Genomic DNA, 19292 nt, shown 5'->3' on the forward strand with positions numbered 1-19292 from the left:
CAAAGTCTAATCTGGCCTTTCTATTCTTGAGGCTTATGAATGGTTTGCACCTTGTGGTGAACCCTCTGTATTTGCTCTCGTGAAGTTTTCTCTTTATGGTAGACTTGGATAATGATATGCCTACCTCCTGGAGAGTGTTCTTCACTTGGATGGATGTTGTTAAGGGGTTTTTCATTACCATGCAAGGATCCTATGATCATCCACCACTGTTGTCTCCGTGGACGTCCAGGCTTGTTTGTGTTGCAAATCTCACCAGTGAGTTCTTTTTTTCTCAGAATGTACCAAACTGTTGATTTGGCCACTCCTAATTTTCCTGCTATATCTTTGATGGATTTGATTTTTTTTGCAGCCTAAGGATGCCCTGTTTCACTTGCATTGAGAGCTCCTTTGACCGCATGTAGTGGGTTCACAGCAACAACTTCCATATGTGAATGCCACACCTGGAATCAACTCCAGACCTTTTACCTGCTTAATTCATGATGGAATAGCAAAGGAATAGCCCACACTGGTCCATGAAACAGCTTTTGAGTCAATTGTCCAATTAATTTTGGTCCCTTGAAAAAGAGGGGGCTACATATTAAAGATATGTAATTCCTAAACCCTTCCTCCAATTTGGATGTGAATACCCTCAAATTAAAGCGGAAAGACTGCACTTTAAGCCCATGTTAATTATTTAACTGTAACATGAATTTATTTTGGTACACAGTCGAAATAACAAACTTGTATGAGTTTCCAATTATTTCCGGACATAACTGTATATATAGCCAGGACTGGTTTCTGGCTACAAGTCTGCCCTTCTCCTGGCAGTAAGCCCTGGTAAGAGTAGGCCTGCCATGACTAATCCTGGGTTCTCCCCACTCCAGCAGCTTCAGTGATTTCCAGGAGAGGCGGTGCAACAAGACCTGCGTGTCCAATCAGGGATTCAGACCTGGTTCCTGCTTTTCTTGTACTTAAGGGTCTGCACTACCAAAGTTACTCAGTTGCCTCTACCCTTGAGAGAGGCTGGTCTACCCCAATAACTGTGCAGGGCTCTGTCAGTTGTATTCCCTCCCCTAGGGGAGTTGAGTGGGAGACTATACCTCTTACTTCACCAGGGAGTTAGGGAAGAGCTAGGACTGCTTCAGGTGCCGTTGGCTTGGAGTGAAGGTCCAGGGTATATCCTGAGGTTGAAGGCCCTAAGAATTGGCTGCTGTCGTGAAGCTGTAAGATCTGCAGAGTGTTAATAAAGCATTCCAGTGTTTTACTCTACCTTCTTGCCTGAGACTGCAATCTATCAGGGTGTAACGCTGTGCTCACCATGAACAAGGCCAGACCCCAGTACTGAGGTGGTAAGATAAGACACCACGCACCCACGACCGTGGGAACAGGCCTAGTAGGCGGATAGTCTGGAGTGCTGGGTCGGGATTAGAGTAGGAAGGTTATAAAGTACTTGCCGGGTCGTGGAGCGGAGCCAGGAGAATGGTCAGTGTCCCAGAGCCATGGTCAGGGGTAGGATCCAGGAGGATGGTCAGTGTCCGAGAGCCGTGGTCAGGGGTTGGAGCCAGGAGAATGGTCAGAGTCTGAGAGCCGAGGTCGAGGGTTGGAGAGGAGCGAGTGGTGAGAGGCAAGCCGGGTCGGTACACAGGAGAGAAGACAACGAGAGATTTAAAGCACAAGACACAAGGTGAGGCAGAGAAGGAAACACAGGATAACCATGAAACTATGCTCAGCCAAAGGAGGAGCGGCTGAGCAGAATATTTGTAAAAAAACAGAGTCCAATGAGGGCAAGGGGTGGGACGGAGGAGCGACCAACAACGAACCATGGGATAGGTCAGGGTATAGGGAATCAGCTAGACAGGGGATTGCTAGGCCGTGCAGCTTGAGAGCGGTGCGCACTTCCCCTCCTGGCTTGTGCACGGGCGTGTGGTAATGGGCGCAGGGGTCTTTCCTGTGGGAGAGAAGCCCGTGCTGCTGGAAGAAGATCTGCAGAGTGCAGAGCGGCGGCGGGTAAGGGGGAAACCCTCTTGGAGCGAGGCGTTCCCAGATCCCTTACATAGTGGAAGGGTAAAGAAGTTCTCCTGCAGAGATTGTTCCCCATAGCCCTGGGGCCTGCAATAGATGGAGGCGCTGTCAATGTGAGTATGAATCAGTTATTACCCCAGAAACTTGTCCTGACCTCCTCCACAACACCGCAGGAGACTCAGGTCTACTGTGAGCCAGCAAGTATGCACCACACCATGTCGCAGTGAAATCTCCAAGAAGGGGGTGGGGGGGGGGATATGTGTTATATATATATATATATATATATAAAAATAGAGATTCCTTACCAGGCAGACCAGGAGTCCAAGACCACACAGCAAGAAACGAGACAGCACTCAGAATAGGTAGCAAAAAATGATGTATTCAAAATAGGCACATACAACCGACGTTTCGGTCCTTAAACAGGACCTTTCTCAAGGGAGTGCTCACCCCTAAGTGACAAAAACCACCATTAAATACCCACACCCACACCAAATGCAAGCAGTGATAGGCCAGCAGCCTGCCCCTCCTCTCTAGGATCAGTTGCAAACAACTATAACAAAAATGAGCTAAATGACGTCATCGCTATGCAACCAACAAGACACGGAGCGTCTATTAAGGGAACCCTCAAGGCAGAGACTAATGCGCATGCGTTTGTTTACAAAATCGGGCGTGAGAGAGTATGTGTAAAAGACTGCTGGTTAGGTATAGCCCCAAACGCCAAGACAAAGCGTCTAGTGTAGTTATGGCGATTCCACGAAGGAGAGGCCATTGCGCATGTGTGCGCTGTTGGACTAGAACACGGAACGCGAGAGGGAAACCATTGCGCATGCATGCAGGGACCGAAACTGAGCATCTAGTGTAGTCATGGCGATTCCTCAAAGAAGAGGTCACTGCGCATGTGTGCGCTGATAGTCTAAAGCACGGAGCGCAAGAGGGAGACCATTGCGCATGCGTGCAGGGACAGAAGTGAGCACGTAATAGCCAGAGCAACTGGCACAGTGATGGATCAGCCAAAACGCACAGCTTAAGGGAAGACGGCACACATGAGTGAACAGGAAATACCAAAAATACTAATGCATCCTGAAGGGGCACAAAGAAATGTGTAAACACCAAGGTGCTATATAATAAATACAAACAGTATATGAAAACCATGGGTGTGTAGGCAAGGAGGGAAAGGGAAGGAGGGGATGAGAGGCAGCATACAGTGGGACAAAGACAAAGGGAAGTACAGCCGGATAACGGGAAAAGGGGAAAGGTAGGAAATGATGGAAAGATACCAGGAAATAATAATAATAAACAAAGGAATATTACACAATAAAGACCAATGGATATACTCAGGGCCATGACAAGGACAATGACAGAGGAATACAGGGGAGACAAAAATTCTAATCAGGAACACATGCCAAAAATTAAAAAAAAACTGTTAAAGTTGAAATAATTAAATAAAGCATCCAAGTCTGAAGTCCTCATTCATATATATTAAAAAAAAAACAGTGAAACATTATCCAATGGTGTCTCGTAAAGGGGAAAAATAAATTTCTTCCTGACTCCAATATTGGCAATCAGATTTCTACCTTGATTAAGATCCTTCCCATGTTTACTTATTTACTGTAGTAAATCCCTGTATTCCTTTCCTTTCTTAAATGATGTAAAACCTTTTTTTGAAGATATCTATTGTATCTGCCTTCAATCTCCATGGGTAATGAATTCCACATTGTATCTGGCTTTACTGTAAAGATCCCTTTCCGTTGTTGCTGGTGAAATCGCCTTTCCTCCAACCTTAAGGGATGGCTCCCATATGAGACATCACTGGATAATGTTTCACTGCATTTTTTTGTTTGCCTTCCTCTGGATCAATAAACTCTATATACTGGTACAAATATATGATGTGTTGTCTAGGTTTAACTAAAATACATATATCTTTTTTCAACTTCATCTACTATGTATCCAGGGGTGCAAGGGACCAGGTGGATCCCCAGGTTCAGGTAGTATAAAAAAAATGACAGATGAGTGCCAAAGGAGCTTGCAATGCACTGTCTCTCACAATAACTCGCACATGACAAGTTATTGCTATAAAGGTGCTAAAGAAACGAAGCGGCTATCCTCAGAAGACTATATTTCTTGCACTGATGTATTCTTTTTCTGAGACAGTGTTATTGACTTCAACAAATGTGTTTGAATTAAAATATGTTACTCAGTAAGCGTACATATTAAACTGTAATGAAGAACAATATTTGGTTATTGATTAAACCATCACTCTTTTCATTGTATCTTAATGATTTTCTTATTTATCAGACTCTGTTGAAGAATGTAGTTAGGAGGATGTGCTGTCAGGCCTCAGGCTCGTTGCCGTGTGTTGGAATTCACTTCAGTAAGCATGTTGGGCAGTAGAATCTGATAGATTAAAAATTGTAAGACGCAGACAGAATACGTAAGTCAGGTACATGCTCTAGCGATGTCTCTAAGGCCCAGATGCACAAAACTCCTTTAGGTTAAATAGCCCAACGTTAATTTAAATTAACGTAAGGTTAATCATAGCGCCTATGCTCTGAAGCAAATAACTTAATGTTAACACAGTGTTACTCCATAAATAATGTATGGTCATTTTTTTTCCCAGCCATTAGTGGAGGGAGAGAGGGAGAGGGAGAGGGAGAGTAGAGAGAGAAAAAAAGAAAATGTGGTCTGTAACTGTTTCATACGCCCATAATACAAATTATCTTTAACTGTGCATGCAATGTCTTGTATATAATGTATACCCTGCTCATTATGTAACTGTATTTGTAAACATGTATTATTTGTCTTAATATGCTATTAGTATGGGATATAATCCCAGTGTTCACGGCTCAGCTATCCTAGGTACATATATATAAATGTATATTTGATCACAGCAGTGGTAAATCCATCCAGACACTTGAGCATAAATGAAAGCTGTATGAGACTCACTATTGTAATATAAGCAGGAAGGTGTACTAGTTATGCTGGAGGAATGACACAGATCTCTATATATACCATAAAGGTACTGTATAAATCCCCAGTAAAACCAAAGTACATACCATAATATGCAGTCCTTGTTGGAGCCTCAGTTGAACAGCTGCTCAGTCTTTGATGAACGCGTGCGTCACGCCAGTAGCATAAGTAGACAGTGTGTGGTCCCGTAAGGTCCGATGGCGGAGCACTGCAACGCAAGCAATGGGGGCTGCAAACCAGTTCAGGATTAAAAACGATTTATTGGGTGGTCATAGGGAGTACAAAACACTCTGACGCGTTTCAGGACCTAAGGGACTTATTAGTCTTAACTCTGTGCCCAGGACATACTTGAAAACGAGAGGTAACTCTCAATGTATTACTTCCTGGTAAAATATTTTATAAATAAATAAATAAAAAGGAGCTCACCTGGGATATACTGTATCCTAATAGAATTTGCAAAGTATAATTTAATGACTACTATTAGTACTGTATGTACAGTAATATGTACAGTATCTCAGGTTTGAGGGGATAAATATAGCACTTGGTACTATACTAAAATAGGTCTCTATCCCCCTCAATTTCTCCCTCTCTTCCCTCACTCCCGGTTTAGACATGAATTACAGAGTTATTTGAAGCTAACACAATGTACTGTTAAATTAACTTAATGGTAACCTTATGCTATCGAGTTAAATAATGGCATATAATTAGGTTATTGGATACCCATTAAACTCAGGGAAAATAACGTCCGTTTACTATTTAGGTAACCTGATGTTATTTGTCCTGATTTAACTTAGCTTAGTGCATCTGGCCCTGAGAATGCTAAAATAATGAATAAGGATGCGTGAGTTCGCAAGTTCAAAATCTGAACACCGAAAATTTCTTCTTTCAATACAGACTCCAAGTCATGTAGTGCGAGAATTCAGCTCATGGGATCTATTTACTGAAGTCTCCCTTCTGAAAAATAACGGCAAAACCAGTGTAAAAAAAAAGCACTTTCAAAGAAAAAAGTGTGGGTTTTTTTTTTTTTATTAATCTAGTGCAAATTTTTTGCACAGACTTTGCCACCGTTTTGCAGCCGTGGGACTTTAGTAGATAACCCCCTTCGTGTCAATCTCCGAGCTTGGCTTCAGAACACAGTTAAGGATAATAGCAAAATACAAATAAAAATGCATAAAAAGGCTCAGCTTCAGATTGTTGGATTTTGTTGTTGTAAGAAACAGGTACAATTTTATCGATTTGTGAATAAATAATTCGACATTATGAACTAAAGTTTGATTTTTTTTTTGTTACTAAAATTGTAATACTTTAAGTATTAAGGGCTTCTAGACAAAATGTATACTAGTGTTGTGAATTTACATAAAGTTACCACAATACACCACTCAAAAAAGACAACATCCAGCCTGAACACCCCGTTGTCGCGCATGCACAGTTGGCGCTCATCGCTCATGCGGTCGGATTTTGTCCATGCATGCACGAGTGGCGAAAACCAACTGCGCATGCGCAAATAAAAGCCAACCACGCATGCGCAAGCAATGAACACCGGCTGCCATGCAAGGTCGAAATCTCAGACATTTTTAGTTATTTACTTTGACTTTAAGTTAAAATGCCGGACCTGTCCGGGAAAATACGGACGTATGGTAACACTAATTTACATACATTAGTGATAGTGTGATTTTATGCATAGCACTTGCTTCTCGTGGGTAAGTGGCCACAATAGTCATTTTTTGTTACTTTGATAATTAAACCACAATGCGTCTTGTAGTGGTAGCCTATTGAGAGACTTAGGTTGCGCTTATAGTGCCTTGCGACAGCGATGCGACGTCGCTCCAAATCAAATACATTTGATTTTTTAGAGACAGTCGCCACCTGTGACTGTCTCTAAACCAATCAGAGACCGTGGCCCGCCCCCTTTCGTGACGTCGCTGGCGACAGTCGAAGAAAATCTAATTATAACTTTCGCGGGTGGCGACGGCTGACGTCATTGGTCGCGTCGCCGTCACCGTCGCCAGCACTGAGAGACATGGCCCAAGAGAGACATTTTACATAATATGTTAAAATAATACACCCCCCAACTCCATTACACTCTTTTATGTACTGCAACAATGTGTTCTGGCCTAGTGCTAAGAGCAGTGATTCCCAACCGGGGCTCTGCGGAACCCTGGGGTTCCGTGGAACAGTCCCAGGGGTTCCACCGAGCCGCCCAAACTCACTGCTGCCCGGGCGACAACTTTCCTGGCTCAGTATATGGCTCTACGGCTCTACTTCCCTCCCTCATCCGTACATGTGCATGCTCTCGCGCCCGCTCTAGCAGTCTGGCACTGTGCCTGCAGATTTCCCTCCATTTGCCTCGTTGCTGCCTCGTTGATCCCTCGTTGCTCCCTCGTTGCTCTCCCTTGCTGCTCTCCCTTGCTGCTCTCCCTTGCTGCTCTCCCTTGCTGCTCTCCCTTGCTGCTCTCCCTTGCTGCTCTCCCTTGCTGCCTCCTGAGGTGAGATGATCCCCTCCCCCCCCCTGCCCGTGATCCCCACGGCTGCTGCTTTTTTCTTGATGTGTTCAGTTTTAAGCCTTGGAAGGGTGGGAAGTATGGGTCAGGTAATGTTAGTTCTGAAGAGCACTGTTATGTTTCTTTGAAGCTTTTCTGCAAGGAGAGGGGATTTAAGCCCATTTGAAGTGCACCTTAATAATTGCTTTATACTTGTGTGCAGTATGCTAACTTGTTGGTAAGCACCCTTAACAAGCAATGCACTATTAAATATTGTAGTCATAATGAAAGACACAGATTTTTAGCAACCTAAGGCTAAGTCCCAGCTAGTGCTGAGCGCGCTATTGCTTGGAGAGCGCACCAAACAGGTGTCCTGCTTGTACGCGTGTGCGGGGGAGGGGGGTGGGGCATTGCGGGTAGTTGATCGTACGGGTAAGTATAGTTTTTTTTAGTTAAGCGTCGATCGCGGGTGACGTGTGTTCCTGTGCACGAGCGCCGAGTGCACCACGTGAGCGGGGACTTGTGTATATATATATATATATGTAAGTCTCTGCCGCAAGAGCCGCCCGCTCAGCGCTAGCGGGGACGCAGCCTTACAGATGCTACAGCCCATAGTCACAATCACCCTGATAATTGGGCAAAGTATGTCACAACTGGCATGCACCCTTTTTGATGCTTATTGAACCTCAAAAGACACACCAAAGTAATATTATAACTTTGAACCTTAATAACATGTTCAACAATGCAGCCACCCATAAAATTGCCTCTTCCATGTGTTCAGTGAGGCCCTGTTAATTGGGGTCACCCACCCGATCAGTTACCCACCCCTCAGACCTTTTGTCACATTGGCTGTAGCATTGGGTATCTTTGTCTGTTGTTGAAAATATTAAAATAAACAGATTGCATTGTAATGTTTTTTACCGTATTACCCTATTTACTCGATTCTAAGATGCACCCTTGATTTAATGAAAAAAAAATTTGGGGAAAAAACACACTATATTAAATGTGCAGATTTTTTTTTTTTTAAACTAGCAGACAGTAGCATACATTTATCTACACTAGAGAGATGCAGACACAGAATGGGGAGAGAGAGAGACAGCATCGGATGAGCAGAGAGAGAATAGAAGGAGGGAGGGAGACAATGGAGGGCAGGGGGGGAGGGAGACACTGGAGGGCAGGGGGGGAGGGAGACACTGGAGGGCAGGGGGGAAGGGAGACAATGGAGGGCAGGGGGGAAGGGAGACAATGGAGGGCAGGGGGGGAGGGAGACAATGGAGGGAGAAACACAGAGAGAGACACACACACAGAGTGACAGAGACAGGGGAGGGGGAGCGGAGGGCTCGTGGGGCTGGCAGCCGCACTGCTGAAATCTGTGCGTCGCATAGGGGCCAGCACTTCAACCCAGCAAGCAAGCAAGCGGATGGGGGGACGTGGTTCAAGCAGCCAGCTACCGTGCCTTTTGGTAAAACACTGAAAGCTGCAGCGCACTCCTTCTGCAGCGCCCCTTGTAGAGGACTCATTTGGTTTGTTTGATTCCTAGTGCTGGATCTGACAATGTCGACAGCCCTACTGTAAGTTAGCAATAAAATAGCAAAACACATTTATTGTAGCACATAACTCATATACAGGACAGGGATTAGCCAAGTTTTGTGCGGCAATATCCAATTCTCAAGCTATTGCAGCCCAAAACGTTGCTTATCCCTTTCCTGTATATGCCATCTGTGCTACAATAAATGTAAGTCTATGCTAAACTAGTGCTGTTGACATTAGACTGATTTGTTCACGTTTTTGGATGCTGTGCTGATGTCTTCCGGACTCACACTCTTTATGAATATGTGACTGAACCCAGGGAGAAGTTCCATTGCGGCTGTTGACCTATTCCAAGAATAGTTACAGCACTAGGAATTTAAGATATTACATTTTTTTTCTATATTTGATCATGGCTTGTACCATTTTTCAAGTGACATTTTCAAAATATATATTATAAAGAGTAGGCCTTCTTTGTTGCTTACAGGCACCAGTGAACTTGAAAATGTGTGGTGTTTCTCAGCATATTTTTTTTATTTCATTATATAGTTATATTATTTTACTTTTCTACTTATTTTTATGGTATTATATATATTTTTTTCATTATTTTCCATAATTACATTTTGTTTAAGACTATTAAAAAACCAAGTCCAAAACAATAATATTTTTCAACTAAAGGCAAAACACCAATAAAAAAAGACCACTCTTAAATATGAGATACTTTCCTTTTGGTTCAATGAAGAAAACATTGAGGCCCACATTTTCTAAGCAGTCTTCTGCTGTAATCCAAAGGGCAGAATAATAAAATTTAAAAAATACAAAAAGACGCTTCTATTTCTAGATACCTTGGCTGTGTTCATAACTAATGGGGACCCAAGTGCTTCCAGGATATTTAAATCAGTCATTTTGCTATCTATACTATATTGCACAACTTATGTAAAAAAAAAAAAACACATAGAATTTTGACTGTAAGTTTAATATATTTAAACTCATTAAAAATGGAATGAAGTGCGTGTGTGTGGGGGGGTGGGGTGGGAGGGAGAGAATGCAATTAATCTGATCTAATACTACACAAATGATTTTTTCAAAACACACTGTATAGGATTTTGAATGCTGATTTAAGCCAAACTGTCTTCTTACCTTCCACCAGGCACATATGTAAACACCTGCAAAGAACTCCTAGTTGCAAGATGTCATTTCAAATGTCACACCATGTACCTCATTGTTCTTCAGAGTCTCCTGCTGAAACTGCTGTGTCTCCTGCTATTAGCACCAGTACTTTAAAAAGCAGTATTAGAGCCAATCAGCAACAAGCAAGAAAAGAAACATGAAATATAACACTTAGGTTACAAATACTCAACAAGAAGCTACAAGGGATGACATGACTGCTTCCTATTGGCCCACATGACGCGAGACATTTAAACGCCACCATTTCATTAGGTATACAAGTTCCCTGGCTGCAGAGATACTGACTCCCCTGCAGAGGTTTGTATCTCTGGAAATAGGGGGGTCCGAGGAGCTGACATTTACACAGTTTGGCTCCGGAGTCCCCCTGCTTCAATCCTAAAAAAAAAAACATGTAGTGGAAGAGGTTTTGCTGTTTTAAGTTGTCCACGCTCCTGTGTCTACCATGAAATAATATTTAGTACCACTCACAGCCTTGTACACATGAGGCTACTAGTAAAAATGTTCAGAAGCAAGAATTCATTAAAATTAACTCAAGCATGTTTGATGAATACCGTCAAACGGAAAAAGGAACATTTTTCATTTCCTTCCTGTAGGGATGATCTTATATTAGGTCATGAAAATACTAACAGCGATGATGAGGAATATGATGAAATAAAATCTATAAGACAGGCCTTTGTTCCTTGTTGGCACCATTTACAATTTAATTTGTATTATTATTTTTAGAATTAATTTTGTATTATTATTTTTATAATTAATACTATTTTAGCATTATTTTTGCTAAATAGATTATAAATTACACAAATAATTAAACAGTAAGCAAAAAATTGCTCCGCATTACATGATTTTATGATTTTTTCATCACATTTACATTTCCCCTAAAACCTGAAAAAACAGATATAAAACAAGCACCTGGTCAAGTGAGTATCTCGACATTATACTATTGGGGCTACCTACAGTATAAAACGTCGCTATGAATAATTTTGTCAGTAAACAGAAAGAGAACAATATCAAGTTGGTGCTTCTGCGTGCGCCAATATATATTTAAAAAAAAACAAAACAGTTTGGCATAAAGACAAAGCTAATGCTCGCTGTTGACACAGCTTTTAAAGCACAGCATGGGAATCAGATGATACTGATGATACCCATTAGGGTTGAAACATGTCTGTGAATGGTTTCTCTAGCTTTGCATCTGATTCCCATGCTGTGCTTTTAAAGCTGTGTTAACAGTGAGCATTAGCTTATATGGGCTCCATGTAACAATAGATTTGCAGACAAAAGGTGACACATTGTGTGCTCATTTGCATGTCAGTTCCCAGAATCGCTTGCTGCAGTGAAAGCACTGTTTGCTGGGGATAATGGTGAAAGGCAGGGTTGCAGACCTGCCTAAGACATGTGAATGTGCTCACAAGTGATCTTTTAATTTGCTGTATGCAATACGGTGGAGGTTTCGTGTTGCCTTTTTCACCCACCATAACTTAAAATTATACCACTCCAGGAAGAAGCCCACTGACGGGTGAAACATGTTGAGTGTTTACTTTACTACAGCCTTTATGTAATCTTCTATTCTGAGGGACTTATGATGGATCTGATGCAGCATTTTGGACTTTATTTTTTGTTCCTGTTATAAGCAGACTTTGGAAACACATCCTGTACAATCAATATGGACACAAACTCTACACAATCTAGCTGCAGCTGAGTATTACCCTTCTTACTGTTTGGGCATTACATGTCCTTGCAGTGCTGCGCTTTGTGGTGTTTTCAATATGTATGACTCTGTTTGCTAATATGTCTTTATTAGTCATATTTTTCTTTATTTGCTGCATCAGTTCTCATTGATTTCATTTTGGGGAAATGCTGTTCAGGGTATAACTATTATTATTGTTATATTATTTTTCCCTGGTTGCTTTATCTCTTCTTTTCCCCTCTGTTTTTGGTATACATACTAATTTTTCCTGGCTATATACTGGGTCATTGACTATATACTTTTTCCAACGCAATGATTTATTATTCTTTCATGCATATGTCAGTGGGAATATATTTTGTATTGCCTATTATGTTAGACTAAACTACTTTGTTGTCATTATTTAAACTTTATTTAGACACATTTTAGTTTTTTTTTTTCTTTTTGTAATACTGATATTGTTTGATTAGTAGTCCTCTCTTTATATTTTTGATACATATATATTTTCATAGGCTGTCTTTAGTATTTTTATGTTTTTAAGTTAGTGTGTCTTGTTGTTTAATCAATAAAATCTTGTTCATTTTTTCTGAATTGGCGGAGCATCTGTTTCTTTTTAACCATCTTTATCTTATAGATTAGTTTAGGTGTAATTTAGAGTGTTCTTTTCATCTGTGTGTCTTATATAGTTTTCACTATCCCCTAGCACCATCAGGTCCTATTTAATTTATATACTGACTTTAATTGGGGTATATATTTTATTTTATTTTACCCTTATAGTTAGTTTTATTAAAGGGCTTGAGTTAACCTTATATATTATGTGTTGAGCAACTTCTCCTTTTGTGTGTTATATATATATATATATATATATATATATATATATATATATATATATATATATATATATATATATATATATATATATATATATATAACTGTATGCTCATCTGCATGTCTTAGGCAGGTCTGCAACCCCGCCACTTTTTGCTTCAAAAACCATTTTTAACATGGTTCCCTATAGGCTTAAGCTTGCTGCATGGTCACAGCTTTGAGCACAGCCAGGGTTAAGGGGCATACCCAGAAAACCACCCACAAACAGCTGTTTCGACCTTAATGGGTCTCATCAGTGTGGGGTTGATTAACTGGGTATGCAAAGAAGCTAAAGGATGGGCCAACCATAATACTGAGTTAAGTTATGGTGAGTAAAAAAAAGTGAAAAAAACCCTCCACAGCAAAGCAAATATGCAAATGTAAATACAACTGTATGCTCATCTGCATGTCTTAGGCAGGTCTGCAACCCCGCCTTTCCCCATTATCACCCAGCACACACACATATATATATATATATATATATATATATATATATATATATATATATATATATATATCACAGGCTATGATTTAGTTAAAGTGGCTAAACACCTTGCACTGTATCTCCCCACCCCCTGCCTAGGATTGAAGCAGTGGGGTCTCTGAAGCCCACAGAGAGATCTCTCCGGCATCTCCTCATCTCTGCGATGTCGCAGTCATATGATGTTGCAATGTCATGGCAATGCGATGTCGCGCGTCATGTGACCTCACGTTATCATGACAGAAGATGCAGGAGGAGAAGCTGGAGAGAGGGTAAGGAGTTAGTTACAGAGGCCATGCTCTCTCCCCGACAAACAATTTAAATGTTGTGGGGAAGAGCGCTGGACCTCTGTAAGCGGGGGACTCGGTTCAGCACCTCCCTGTTTGCGCACCTCTTAACTAAAAGGATTTTTCTTGCAAGACTTCAAACATTATCATTGCATATTACAGTTCAAGTGTCTAGTTTCGTCAGTTTCTAAATATTTAAGCCAGCAAATGAGCATTACACTTTTTTGTCATTGATATTTCTATCTCACTAGTAAAAATTACATTGGGTGTATCTAAAAGGAACATCACAATTTCTTTTGATGGGATATTTTACTTTAGTTCATGCAATGCTGCTTTTGTCTCAGTTTTGCCCTACGGATTATCTGACTCATGGCCTCCTGAGACACGATAACAGAACAATATTCAAAACTTCTGAGAGGGGTTTATTGGTGTTAATGACAGAATAATCGGGCCTCCAATATGTGCAGGTTATGTATCAAGGCAAAAGTGGTGCAATTCGGGGCAGACACATTGCTCCAGTTATACTGTATAAAAGAAAAACATTGGATTGCAAGGGTACATTTTCTTTGATACATCTGATGCAATGTATTTGCTCCAGAAATTACACCACCTTTATTTTTATACATACAGTTCTTTGTTTTTAAGTTTGATTTATAGTTATGTTGGCATACAGCTTCTCTATATAATGCTATGGTATTTTATGTTCTAATGTGAGATAAATGTTTCTTATCAAACCATCAAATATGATTAACTTGTTTATAATTTAGTGCAAAGATCTAGTAACCCTGTTGGTCCTAGAGAAGTGTAGATTTGTTTTAGGTTATAATGCAATGACGTTGACCCAAAATATCAGTCTTCATCGTTTGTTTGAAATCTCACAGGTCTTTTCATAGAATCAGAATGGTAGCTTGATGCACCATATTTTGAGGAAACGGATTATGTGTTCTCAAGGTGAAAAGAATCATTCATTTTTTGTGGACTGACTGCAATATTTGATAAAAACTTTTCAGATATAAAACACCAATATTAACAAAGTGAATGATCTTTTTGAATATAATATTATTAAATACTTCAGTTATTTTCATGAACAGTATAATTTTCTTTACCAGAATATTTTTGGAATATCTACAAGTAACAAGACCAGCCACAAAAAAAAACCATTCTTGTTACAATAAAGCAACTATATCTGCACTTCATTGTTCTTTATTTCCAAAGGATAAGGAAGCAAAGTAACCATTTGTGAGACTCTTGGAAAGGGATATTCCTGATTTGTTTGCAAGATCTTCCTTTTTTTGGGCAATTAGAGAGAATAATAAAATAAATTCTACACAGGTAGTATCTCCCTCCCTCTATACAGACTGCAGAACTTGTTCTCCATTATGTTGGAAAGCGTGTAGAAACAAAAGTACTGTTATGCACATTATGTGGTCTTGTAAAAAAATAAATTAAACCTTTATGGAAAAAAATTACAGTTTCTAATAATTTCTATTACCAATAAAAATCTCCCCCCTTGAACCATGAACAGTTTTAGCAAGTAGGCCCACTCCAGGGTATAGTTAGGCATGTTAGTAAACTTATTTTGTACATTTTATTGGCTACCAAATGTGAGATAGAGAGAGCATGTCAAAAAGAGTAGTACCTAAGACTACGCTTATAGTGACGGCGACGGCGACGGCGACGCGAAGGTCAGGCGACGGTTGCTGGAAAATCAAATAGAGATGACTTCCAGCGATTTCGACCAATCTGTCGCGCCATCGCGACGCCGCTGTCACTATAAGCCCAACCTTAGTCACTCACCATCACAATCTTAGATATTAGATGAACACAAATCTTCTCATTTGAAAGTTGGTAACATTACATCTGATTCATATTAGTTACAGAATCTACATTGTAATTTTTTTCAATTGGACAAATGCATTTTGTCTTGAACTGTGATCTATCAAGAACTATCCCAAAGTAAACCCCACGCCATTACACCACTGACCGCATCTTAAAAATGTGTTTCTGTATTCTGGTACGTGTGAAACCCGAGTACAGCTGAGACTTTGATGAGGGATGAAAAAATGGCAAATCGGATTTTCGAAAAATGGGGAAAAGATTTCATCATACACTTATAATATGTTAGATCTAAGATGAAAAATATTAATAAAACGTAAATATACATTATAGAAAGGAAGACTCCATTGTGTGTGTGCTTTATTACATAATCCTGCCTCCTACAATATATAACTTCCAACTTCTAATTTCTTGAACATTTCAGATAATGTCCTCCTGGGATCACTTCATATTAACGCTGTTTAAACTGCAGGTCAATGTGATTGTCTGACTCAAATTATTTGAATTGAACCTTTTTATGTCAGCATGTCATCAGAAACGTTGCTATTTATATCAGCCCAAATGCTAAGCCGTTGTGACCTTTCAGCTTAGGCTGACTGTGAGGGCAGATCCAACGCGCAGAGGTGAATGTGACTGCAGGACTCCCTTTATTTCATCTAGCCCCACAGGCCGAGTAGTTCCGCAGTGCTGTTTCCCAGTCACAAGGTGCCAGCAGCTGCTTTTAGGATTTGAAGTAAGTACTGTAGCAGAAGCAGTCTGATTGAGAAATGACAGTGATGGAGGTAAGGGACTGAGGGAGATAGAGAATAGTGACAGAGGAGAAAGAATGTTTATGGAATTGTGAGAGTTTACAAGAAATTTGCAAAGTTGTTCTTTTTTTAAGTATGTGATTTTATGAAATATTTTGTTCATATTTTTCCTTGCAAACAAAATCATTTTCTATTTAATTGTAATATGATCTTTGAAAAAGTGTTAGAAACCATAACATTTGCATTTTCTCAACTACTGTGTACAGTCCTTGCTGCTATGATAATTGCCTCTTATATTAAAATATGTGACCCTGAGATTGAGTGTATTTTTATTTAGTGTACATTATGTATGCATAAATGGGAAGGAGACATTTAATGTAAAGGTGCAATAACCATTAATTAACAAAACTAAATGTAAAATAATAAATTAAGTATGTAATTGTTCTCCTTAAACATATGTAAATCATACTTCAAGTCAACATTTGGTTGTATTGAAAATCAAGAAGGATTTTCTTTTTTAGGCCAATAAATATAAATAGAGAGGAGAGAGCAGGCTTTAACTGTGCAAATTCATACCTGATATACACTGATATTACATAAAAGGGTGGAAATCAAACCCATACACTGGGGCCGATTCACTAAGCTACGTTAATTAGCGCTGAAATGGGTTACATCGCTCGGGCAAAAAAGGGGGAAGCCATAAGCGCTATTCACTAAGGCTGTTTGGTGCGTTTTTGGCCTGCCTTGCCCAAAAGGGCCATATCGCGCGATCACCTTCTTCCCCCCCTGATAGCGTGCTTAAAGTTAGATAGTTATCGTGCTATTATAAACAAAGCAGCCTGTAAGATCTGCATGGAGACGCTGCGTCTCAATGCACGGCTCTTACAGGAGATCGTGCTGTACAAATATGATTTTTAATATTAGTGTACATGAGTAGGGACCCCCTACTTCAGGAGATACAGGCCCCATTATGGGGTGCCGGTATCCCCTGCAGAATGTAAATGTCCCGGTCACGTGACGCGAGAGCAGGGGATACCGGCACCCCATAACGGGGCCTATATCTCCTGAAGTAGGGGGCTCCCGGACCTGAAACCAATGCGGTTCAACTCAGGAGACCCCCTGCACATCTACACTAGTATTAAAACACCAATACCAATAAATAATAGTTCATTACCGTAGCGGATAGCCGCTACGGTAATGAAGCTGCATTAAAGTACATTTTAATAATAGTGTGCGGGAGCAGGGGGTCCCCTGAGCTGAACCACATTGATTAATGGCTCAGGGACCCCCTGCTTCCCGAGTTACAGGTCCCAGTATGGGGCATCGGTGCCAGTGTCGGCGCCATTTTTATAGCGTCCAAGACGCAACGTGGGCTCTATAAAGATCGCGGCGACACTCGCATCCGATATCCCTTACCGGGGCCTGTAACTCGGGAAGCAAGGGGTCCCTGAGCCACAAATCAATGTGGTTCAGCTCAGGGGACCCCCTGCTCCAGCACACTATTAATAAAAATACATTAAAGCAGCTTCATTACCTTAGCGTCTATCCGCTAAGGCAATGAAGGGGTTAAGGCATAATAGCATGTTTATTGGGGACAATTTCCCCCAATAAACATAGCTATATACAACACACATCCAACCGCCCCCTAACACATACACACTACAGTAATGGGCAAAATTACTATTATCCACATATGGATAATAATGCATTTGCCCATTAAATATACATTAATCCCTTAATTACTGTAGCGGTTAAGGTCATTAAGGGATTAGGGGACATTAGTTTGGCTCTTTTTTTCTTGTGTATATTTTTCAGCACCCCAATGTATGGATGGTGAGGAAGATGAGGATGGCCTTCATCGTGGGTGCCGGACAAGGGTGAGTACAAAATGATTTTATTGTATTTATTGTGATTAATGTATATTTAATGGGCAAATGCAATATTATCCATATGTGGATAATAGTAATTTTGCCCATTACTGTAGTGTATGTGTTAGGGGACGTGGGTATTTTTTTATAGAATTGTTTATTTTTTGGGGCACACCATTGGTACCGCAGGCCCGCGGACGGCCGCGGGGACCCCTGGATGCCTGCGGGGACCCCCGTAGTCCCATGGGGATCCCCCGGAGACCCCCGCGGGGTCAGCCGCGGGACATCTGTGGGCCTGTTGTATTGATGGTGTGCCTGCTTAAAGGTAAACAAAGAAATATTTTCTAAGTCCAGCTCCTTTTGCGCCTGCCTTTAGCTGGCACGTTTGTTAGGCACGTTTTTTAAGGCCGATTCACTTAGTGAATCTCCTGTACTTGCACAAAAGCAGCGCAATAGCCTGATCGTGCGCATTTTGCGCCGAGGGCTGAAAAAGCCCTTTTAAGAGCGATAAAGCCCAGTTATCACTGCATAGTGAATCTCATTGCAGCCTTATCAGGCTTAAAGGGTACTTTGCGCTCTTAAAGCCACTTAACGGAGCTTAGTGAATCGGCCCCAATGTGTCATCTTAACATGTTTACAAGTCAACTTTAAAATATTTAAAAATACTTATCAATTACTAATGTGTGTGAAACAAAACAAAAATGTCCATCATCTAAAGGCCTACAGTATTTAACAAACATATTATTTAAAAAATTATAATTGTGGTTTCAAATTTCTAAGCAAAAAATTAATTTCAAACATACAAAAATGTGCTTAGTATGTGTAATGATAAAGACCCAGATCCACTGGGTTACAGTATCTCTGGGCTCAAAATGGCCCGTTCTAAAAATTAGTAACTGCCATTATTTTTTGGAGGTCAACGTACTGTATAACCACAAAGCTAATTATATGCAAAAATAACAGGCGTTGTTTAACGCATTAGCATAGGCACCATTTTAATTTAGCACAACCTTGCGTCAGCTTCAAATAACATGGCGTGATGTATGTATTACCTGAAGGTGGCATTACTCCCATCCAGACCCTGAAATATAGGATAGAGAGACTACACAGTACATGGACAAAACGCACCTGAGATATCAGGGAAATATGGTATATTAAACATTTTTGCATAATGTATTTTAAAAAAATTGGCTTGCTGAGTGTGGGGGTGGGATGCGGGTGGGTTGGGGGTGGGATGCGGGTGGGGTGGGGGTGGGATGGAGTGCTGGAAGTTAGCCTAGCAGAGAAAGAGGCCTGGAACAGTTGGCCTAGTGCTCCCCCACCTGCTGCAACCAAAATACAAGTGACTGCGGTAGCATGC

The 19292-nt window shown here is 40.8% G+C and overlaps 1 protein-coding gene across 15 annotated transcripts in view; it reads left to right on the forward strand.

The window, feature by feature from the left end:
* Window positions 1-19292, forward strand: part of DMD (dystrophin) — a 2761517-nt gene that overhangs the window by 626645 nt on the left and 2115580 nt on the right. The window contains exon 1 of one of the 15 annotated variants that reach the window (XM_075590277.1): window positions 15932-16048. The exons of the other annotated variants lie outside the window; for them this stretch is intronic. The gene's annotated coding sequence lies outside the window, so the exon portion shown is untranslated. Of the gene's footprint in view, window positions 1-15931; window positions 16049-19292 lie in introns of those variants that run through there. 15 annotated transcript variants of the gene reach the window in all.

This window comes from Ascaphus truei, chromosome 3 (assembly GCF_040206685.1).
Source record: "Ascaphus truei isolate aAscTru1 chromosome 3, aAscTru1.hap1, whole genome shotgun sequence".
Classification (NCBI taxonomy): Eukaryota; Metazoa; Chordata; class Amphibia; order Anura; family Ascaphidae; genus Ascaphus; species Ascaphus truei.